Source organism: Trichechus manatus, unplaced genomic scaffold (genome assembly GCF_000243295.1).
Source record: "Trichechus manatus latirostris isolate Lorelei unplaced genomic scaffold, TriManLat1.0 scaffold00065, whole genome shotgun sequence".
Lineage (NCBI taxonomy): Eukaryota > Metazoa > Chordata > Mammalia > Sirenia > Trichechidae > Trichechus > Trichechus manatus.
In genome coordinates this window covers 5,200,113-5,209,630 of record NW_004444001.1, presented here as the reverse complement: position 1 = coordinate 5,209,630, position 9,518 = coordinate 5,200,113, and positions in this window count along the sequence as shown.

The following is a 9,518-nucleotide window of genomic DNA, read 5'->3' as shown; positions in this document are numbered from 1 at the left end:
GACACTTTTCCTCATAGTTTTCTCAGTTTTTTGCTTTGTATGTTTTGAGGCTACGTTTTAGTTGTATAATATTTAGAAATGTCATGTCTTCCTTATGAACTCAAATTTTATCATTATGGAGTGACCCTCTCTTAAGCAAAAAGCATCTATCAAGAAGGCTACACCAGCTTTGTTTTGGTATGTACTTACCTGGTATTATCTTTTTCTGTTATTTTGTATGCGACCTTTCTGTCGTTTTATGTTTCAGGTAGGTCCCTTATGAACAGCATACAGCTAAATTTTGTTTTTATTAAATATAATCCAATTAGATTATCTGATGTTTTAAATTAGTTTAGTCCCTTTGCATTAATTGTGATTTTTGACATATTTATTTCTAAAATCTTACTTTGTGCTACCAGATTTCATCATTACACAACGCACACATACCCCTCAACATTTTAATGTCTTTGAAATCAGAATATGTATTACCATTAACGTAATTGTCAGTATTTTTTCTTTCCTATTAGCACATGAAATTTAGGTGTATCCTACAACTGATGTCATCTTCAATTCTATGAAATATGATATTTATTCTTTATTTCCTTATGTTCCCCACTCCCCCATCCCTTTTTTGTCTTTATGGACTTGATTAAAGTTTTTTTATTTCCTTTTTTTCCCTTGCAAGTTGCACATTCTATCCTTTTCATTTTAGTGTTTTCCCTTAGAATTTTAACAAGCATACTTGAATTAACAAATTCTAAAACTCGTCAGTGTCTTAGATTGTGTTCTCCCAAAAGCTTCTCTGGTGACAAGAACATGGGTACAGACATTTGGGAAGCTACGTCAGGAAGCACAAATGAGGGAAAGTGAGACAGGGAAGAGAGAGAAGCCAGTATAGGGAACACTTACGAGCATATTACTATCGTGGGTAACAGGGCTCAAACCCTCTAAACAACTAAGTGGAACACACCTCAGAATTGCCCTACTAGGGAATAAGGAGGTTGGGGCATTTACCTACTGACTCTCCCATTGGTTGAAAGTTATTTCTGGGAGTGTTAAATCCCCTGCACATCCAGGTTGCACCTACTTAAAACAGAGCAAATTTCCATGGTGCAGGAGAAAGCTATCAGGCATAGAAGAAAAGAAACATAGGTGTTTAAATGGAAGCTGTCAGCCTGTTGAAAACTGTGTACTATAGCTGCAAGTGGATTTTAGGTGAGCAGAAAGGATATAGGGGTGGGGGAGTATCAGCAGTATCTGCTATAATCAGTATTTCTAATCTCTTCACACTCATTGCCAAAACTTTGAACTTTTCCATTCCAATTATCCCATCTTACTTTACATGTTCTTTGGTACGTATATTTCATTTCTATATCTACAAAAATAGTGATTATTTAATTATTATTTTAAACAATCATTGGTCACACAGATTTACCCATATGCTAACCAGTTTCCTTGGTCATCATTCCTTCTTGAGTATCATTTCTTTCCTTATGGGTTTAATTTTCTTCTTCTTTTAGTATATATTTCCCTCATCATCTGAATTTTTTGGTTCGTAGGTTTGGAAAATGAGTTTATATAATTGGATTGAAAAGTATACCTGGTTATACCTGTGAAGGGAATATACGTAGTTGAGTAGTTTTTTTAGGAAGTGTCTGTTAGTGAATTTAGTCTTTGTCTTTCTGAAAATGACTTTTGTTTCCCCATTTCAAAATGATAGCTTGACTGGGTATAAAATTGTAGGTTTGTTGTTACTTTCTCTCACACTTCAATTATTATTCAATTGTTGTTGTTACTTGGAACTCTATCTGTTTATCACTCTGCTTTGGTAATCTGTCATTCCTTTCTGCTTTTGAGATTCTGCCTCTGTTCTAAGATATTCTCTTAGTCTTTGTTGTTCTTCTGCACGTTAATGTATCTAAATATACATCTGTTTTTATTCACGTCATTCAAGGACATTGGGACTATAAAGCTAGTCAAAGAAAAGTGATAGACATAGTCTGCCTGAATTCTGCCAAAACTTTGTGGGTGAAAGTACCGAGTGGAGTCAGGCAGTGATAAGTTCAGTGAACAAAATCAGCAGCAAGCTGGTTGGTGGTTGAAGAATCCAGGTGACTCAAATCAGGTCATCAAAACTTAAAGAGGTTACAAGAAGTGTTATGTAGGGAGATACTAACCTCACCTTAAGGATACAGACTTAGGAATCTCCTGTAATTTAGAGACTGTTAAAACTGGACCCAGTATGTCTACCTGTGATGCAGGAAGTATCAAATTGGATCTAGGCAGCTGAAAAGTCTGACATCGCTGGACTAAATGTTTCTGTCAAATAAACAACTCCAACTCACCTCAGGTGACAATAATATTGTTATATGGATTATGTCTTCGTGATATAACCTTGCATGCTGAAAGTGAAGAGGATTTGATGCATTTACTGATAAAGATCAAAGACTACAGCCTTCAATATATATTACACCTCAGCATAAAGAAAACAAAAATCCTCACAACTGGACTAATAAGCAACATCGTGATAAATGGAGAAAATATTGAAGTTGTCAAGGATTTCATTTTACTTGGATCCACAATCAACGCCCATGGAAGCAGCAGTCAAGAAATCAGATAATGCATTGCACTGGGCAAATCTGCTGCAAAAGAATTCTTTAAAGTGTTCAAAAGCAAAGATGTCACTTTGAGGACTAAGGTGCATGTGACCCAAGCTATGGTATTTTCAGCAGCCTCATATGCATGCAAAAGCTGGACAATGAATAAGAAAAACCAAAGAAGAATTGATACATTTGAATTATGGTGTTGGTGAAGAAAATTGAATATATCATGGACTACCAGAAGAACAAACAATCTGTCTTGGAAGAAGTACAGCCAGAATGCTCTTTAAAAACAAGGATGGCAAACTTCATCTTATGTACTTTGGACATGTTATCAGAGGGACCAGACCCTGCAGAAGTACATCAGTCTTCATAAAGTAGAGGGTCAGTGGAAGAGGAAGACCCTCAATGAGATGGATTGTTACAGTGGCTGCAACAATGGGCTCAAACATAGCAAGGATTGTGAAGATGGTGTGTGAATGGGAAGTTATTTCATTCTGTTGTGCATAAGGTCTCATGAATTGGAAGGGACTCAACAGTACCTAACAACAACAACAATGTAAAGTCACAGTAAAGCTTAGTGGGTGGTGTCTCTTTGCCCCAGAAACATAGAAACTATGAAGTATATCAAACCCATGACATTAATCAGTTTTTATTACATTCAGGATAATCTCTGCATGTTTGGTATTTAAAATGCTTATAAAATGTATTGAATTTGGCGTATTAAAGTATATGACAAATTGGCCTGTGATTCCAAATTAAATGTATGCTTGATTTGAAGTTCAATGGTATAAGAAGAAGTTACTTAGTTTATAAACAGTGTTAGAATGGTTAGGAGAATTTGTATTAAGGAGTTGCTTAATAACGTAGGAAGGATTAGCTTGTTGGGTCATAAATTTGCTGAGTTTAGATATTCTAAGTTCTTACAAAGAAAACTGAATGTATTAAATTTATAAATGTTATTTAAATTGTTTAAAGGAAATCAGTCTGTTCACTTAAGTTTATGTAACATTAATCAAAATCATACTCCCTTAAGCAGCCAATCTATATTAAAGGGCCCCTGAAAATGATTATTCTTATTATATATAAAATTTACTGAATTTTATAATTTAAAAGGCCAATTTAGGAGTTTAAAGAAAGTGAGGCTTTTAAATTTATAAATTTCAATAAATAAAATTTTTGATTTTCAAATTCAAATGACTGAAAAAGGTCTGTGCACACAAGCTGCCCTTAGACATCAAAAGTCTTACATAGAAACTGAATCTGAGAATTTATGTCCTTTGTCAATACAATCTCTTGCTCATTCTCTCTAATGTCACTTTCTGAAATTCCTGTTGGCTGTAAATTGGACCTTCTCATTCCAACTATCATGCCTCTCATGTTTTCTGTTGCTTTACTCCAAATGTAACACAGAGGTATAACTTCTAAGTTACTTCTTCCAATTCCTAATTTTCTCTTCATCTGGCTCTAATATGCTGATTAATCTATTCTTAATTTCATTGACTCTATTTTTCATTTTGGATCAGATAAAAACTTTGTGCACCTCCTTCTCAGATTCAAATAGTCCAGGGATATCATCAAAGGCAGAAGAGTACCTGGGCACTCCAGTTGAGTTACTGGAAGTGGAAAGAATTTTGAGAACAAGGGAGGCTAAGTTTTGAAGCCATAGGATTGAATCGCCCTCACATCTCACAAGCCTATCTACCAAGATTCTCCTCCACTTCTGGACAAAGGATCTGGTTTCCTGAGTGGCGTTAAAGGATGAATAATGTAGCACTATGGGTTAGTTCTCCGTAGGGTAAAATTTGAGCAATGGAAAATGAGAAACAGGAGGGAGCTGAGAAGAGAAATTCTTCTTCTCTTCTCCCTTCCATTCAAAGGTGTTTCTTTTTGAAAACTTTCCAGAAAAATCTTGTGTGATAAGCAGACATGCCTTCCAAGGACCAGCTGTGTTTCTTCATAGCTTCTCAAGAAACAGTGGCAGCACAGTAACACAAAGTATCATATCATTTCATATCTTTCCCTGCCCCACTTTCCTTTTTTTCCTCACCCTCATCTCACTGGACAAGACAAGGAGCACATCTTAATCCTTGCCTCAGGTTCTGCTTTCTAAAAAACCTTAGCTAAGAGTCTTTAAAATTTTTTTGAGTGGTTTTTGAGAATCTTGATCTTTCCTTGTTTTAAAAAATTCTATTCTTTGAAGTTATTAATATAATTACCTGCTATAGACTATAAAATATGTTTAAAATAATTACCTTAAATTATTGGGAATCTAATCCTGTTCTTCATATTGCTAACTCTCACTCAGGGTGGATTATTTCCTTATGTGTTCTGTAATTTTGGATTGTGAGTTCACCTTCAGTAGGACTATACTGAAGGGAAGTTTGGGAAGCCTTAACTGGGAGTATGTCTCCCCAGAGAGGATTTGAATTTGCAGTATCATAGATAATCCCAACTTGGAAGTTCTCAACCACATAAATAACATAAATTCCTAAATCTGGCTTCAGGGAGCACAGGTATCTTGGGATATCTTTCCCTTTAGCCAGATATAAGTGAAGACAGACAAGCTTTCTTAGTACCCTTCTTTGCTGAGGGGTTGATTTTGTTTTTAATTCCCTTTTATGAGGCTATAGTAACTCTTTGGTGGTTCTCGTCTTCATGTTCAAAGGCTTCATAAAGGTCCCTGAGACAAGCAAACCCTGTAAGGATAGATGCAGTGTAAAACTCAAGATTACTGCTCTGATTTTCAGTTCCCTCTTAATTTTGACCCCTAGGGTTTATTTTAGTTTCTTATAAGCTTATTTAGAAGACTATATGCTATATTTTATCATATTTTCACGTTAGTATTTAATGAAAGGTTTTTTAATTATTTAGTATGATACAATGCTAGAAATGTAAGATAAGATCTGTCTTTAATAATAATAACAGAAATTTATTGAGTTATTTCTACTTATCAAGCACTGTTCTAAGCATATTAAATGAATTAACTCATTTATCCCCTCAATAACTCTGTGAGGTAGATACTATTATTTTCTCCACTGTGAGAATCGAGGTCCTCTGAGAAGCAGATACCAAGACAGGAATAAATGTTCAAGGATCTTGTTAAGGGAAATTCCTGTGTAAAAGGAAGTAAGGAGGAAGCTGGGAAAGGCTGGAAGAGCCACCAGACCATGTTTGTATGAAAAAGGAAGGAAATGCTGGGTGGAAGTTTCTTAAACTGTAGAACAGTCTACGTTTGGCAAATCTATCAGGGAGTCCTTGAGCCAAAGTTGGCTGGTAAAAGAGTTCTGTCTCTCCCAGGAATGGATATGTGTTAGTATCCCTGCCAGATTCAGTCACCGGCAGGAAAATGCCTATGAGAGATGTGGCTTGGTAGAAATGCTGTGATGGATTTCAAAATGCATTGGCTGGGACCTTGGGCCTGTTATGCTCCTTGTACTAGGAGATCTGCCAGATGCATTCTCATGGCCACTAGTGCCAGGGGTGGATCAACCAGTAAGCACGGTACACACTGGCTTACCGTAAGCTGGTACCACAGGCTTAATTCTGTTTGCTTACTAACCTGTACTGCAAAATTCCACACAACCCATGTGAAATTGTGCACTACAGATTATTAAGTAAACACAGTTAAGCCTGTGCATACCTTTCTTATTGGGTAATCCATCCCCAGCCATGCGTTGTTTTTTTTTTTTTAATAGAAATAAGGTTTTATAGCATTGAGAATTCACATTCTTTGTGTTGAAAGAATATAAAGTTAATCAATCATACACATAATTATCTGTCATTTTAGGAGGTTGAAAGTCCAATTTTTAGTCAGATTCTATAAGGAACTCTACATTGAAACAGACCTCCAAAGGTGGGGACCTTCAAGGATAGAAGCTTATGAATTTAACAGTGACCTTTAAAATGTGCATGGGTTGCTGCAAATGCAATGATTACTGATGCTTCTTCTGTTTTGCCTCAGTCTAGTTAGTCACAAATTAATATTGTCTTCTTTTCCCCCCTCAGAAGATGTCTTTATTTTTGCTTCCATTCTTCTTATGACCGAGGCATCTAGCTGTCTCCCCAATAACCAGTCGTCCTTCTTCATTACTAATTGCCAGCCCCCCAAAAACAACAACAAAAAATCCACCTATACATCCCATCCTTCCATGCAATGGAGGTGGACATCTGACTAACTTTGTCTAGCCCACAGTTTGACTCTTTCCCAGCCTCCTTTGCAGTTAAGTATGGCCATGTGACTGAGTTGGCCAGTGGAAATATAGATGGAAGTGATGTTTCTATCTCCAACCCTGGGCCATAAAACCTCCCCACACAATCCTCTGCTCTCCTTTCTCCCACATTTTTGCCACTCTGGTTGAATACAGAAAAGGACAAATTTCTAAAATATGGTAGAGTCATATGATGGAAGAAGATTGGGTCCTTGAGTGATTGTGTAGAGCAGAGATTCTCCCCTTCCAGCCCCAATCTGCGTGGAACTGTAATGTGAACGACAAATAAACCAATAAAATTTTAGTGGCTTTTAACAATAAAAGGTTATCGATGATAGTAGCTAGCGTTACGTGCTGTAATCTATCAGTCTTACTCCCACCTCATCACCAAGTTAAACGTCTCTTCCTATTACATTCAGGCCTAAGTGGACACTAGCTTTCTTTCTTTTTAAATAGCTCCCTATTAAATGTTAAGGAGCCCAAGTTGCACAATGGTTAAGTGCTTGGCTGCTAACCAAAAGCTGGCAGTTCAAACCCACCCAGTGGCTCAACAGGAGAAAGACTTGGTGATCTGCTCCCATAAAGATTACAGCCTAGAAAATCCTATGGAGCAGTTCTATTCTGTCACGTGGGTTGTTATGAGTCAAAATCAACTTGACGGAATCCAGCAACAACATATAAATATTAACAATAACACATGAAAACAGAGAATCTTTCAACTCCATTTGGTATGAACATGGTACAATTTGTGTAAATTTTGGCAGCTTGAGGTGCCACCATCCCGTGCACTGGCAGGAGGCTGTCAATGGTACAGGGAAAGACTGGAGGGGCCTCTCAACTCTGGAGGACAGAAGCAGGGCTGAACGCCTTTCATGGGCCAGAGCAGGCCATAGACTAACATCACGTGAAAGTGGGGGTGGGGAAGATAAGCAGGAGAGAAATAGTACCTGTTGTATTTATCAGCATATTTAAGACATCCACTGAAGCTTTGCTGCAACCTGGGCTCATATTTAGCCCACAGGGGTGATAATTCCCATCAACCACCAAAGCTGGGCCAAAGGGCCCCATAGAAACACGTTTAGCATGCAATATACATTTACGGTTTCTCCATGTCTTTTCACAGCTTGATAGATCATTTCTTGTTATTGCAAAATAATACTTCATTGTATGGATGCACCACTATTTGTTTCTCCATTCGCTTATTGAAGGATATCTTAGTTGCTTCCCTGTTTTGGCAATCTTGAGTAAAGCTGCTATAAACATTCACGTGCGGGTTCTTGTGTGGACATAAGTTTTCAATTCATCTGTGTAAATACTTAGGAGCATAACTGAGTCTAGTGAGTCTGTGTTTAGCTTTGTAAGAAGCTGCCAGACTGTCCTCCACAGTGGTTGTACCATTTTGTATTCCCACCAGCAACAAATGAGAATTCCTGTTCCTGTATATCATCACCAGCATTTGGTATTGTCAGGGTTTTGGATTTTAGCTATTCTAATATATGTATGGAGCCCTGGTGGCGTAGTGTTTAATAGATGTATAGTGGTATCTCATTGTTTTGATTTGCACTTCCTCTGAATTTTGAATGGCAGTATTTTACCCTTCCCAGTATCTCTGTCATTTACTCATATTCTCTCTCTCCTTCCCTCCTCCCCATCTCCGTTTCCCTCTCATCTCCCTCTCCCTCTCATTTTTTCTCCTTAGCTTTATCTCTCTCACTGTGTAGCTCACTTGCTATCTCATTTTCTGTCCCACATGTGTAAGCATGCTCTCCTTCCCCCCATCCACCCTTCTCTGACTTCATCCAAACATTCAGTCCTGAACCACTCTATTTTATCCTAATCTATCAACTCCCTTCCAAATTCCCTTCTTCCCCCATCCATCACTTCAAGCACTCTATTACCCTTACCTCAGATCTTGCCCAGTTGTCCTTACAGAACATATACCTGGCAAATCTCCAACTTTGGATCAATCCAATCATTCACTTTCTTCACTCCTACCACCAGCCTATTCAGGGCTGCTGGGAACAATCATAAAACCATGAGGCTTGGCGCTGCTGCAAATTTCTCTCCCCTGAACTCATCAGAATCCCCATTCATACTTTAACAAATCTTTCTACAGTTGCTTTTCACATTTTCCTTGGTAATTAACAATGGTGGAATTTGTTGGTTGCCTTCCCAGCATCCATTTCCCCCTTTTCCTACCAATAGTGTCCCAATTTTTCTTTGAGGAAGTGTTCCTCCCCCATTCTCAACCATGCTATGTAGGTAGGTTTCACCTCATTCCCATCTCTGGGGGTGGGCCCTGATTGGTTTAAGCTAATTGACTCCCCCGTTTCTCTGACCACAGTGATTGGTTCATCAACTTGGGCCAACGAGACACAAGGAGACAATTGTAAGCGCTTCTGGAAGACAAGTTTTCTCTCTCTTCTGCAGAAGCCTCAGAGGAGACTCCTTCTTCCTATGGGTGTTGCAGAATGAATGTGATGTCTGAAACTGCTGAGGCACATGGAGCAGGCAAGGACAAGAGAATTGCAGGAGCCGGAGTCCTGATGGTACCCTGAGCCTCTGGATTACACTGTACCTGCATCCAGATCTGCCTTTAGATCTTCAGCTTATGTCAATAAATCCCTTCTTTTTTTTTAAAGCCAGTTTGTATTAAGCTTTCCATTATTTGCATCTTAAATTATGAACCATTCCAGAATTTTACTTCTACTCTCAAATCCCCTAGTTG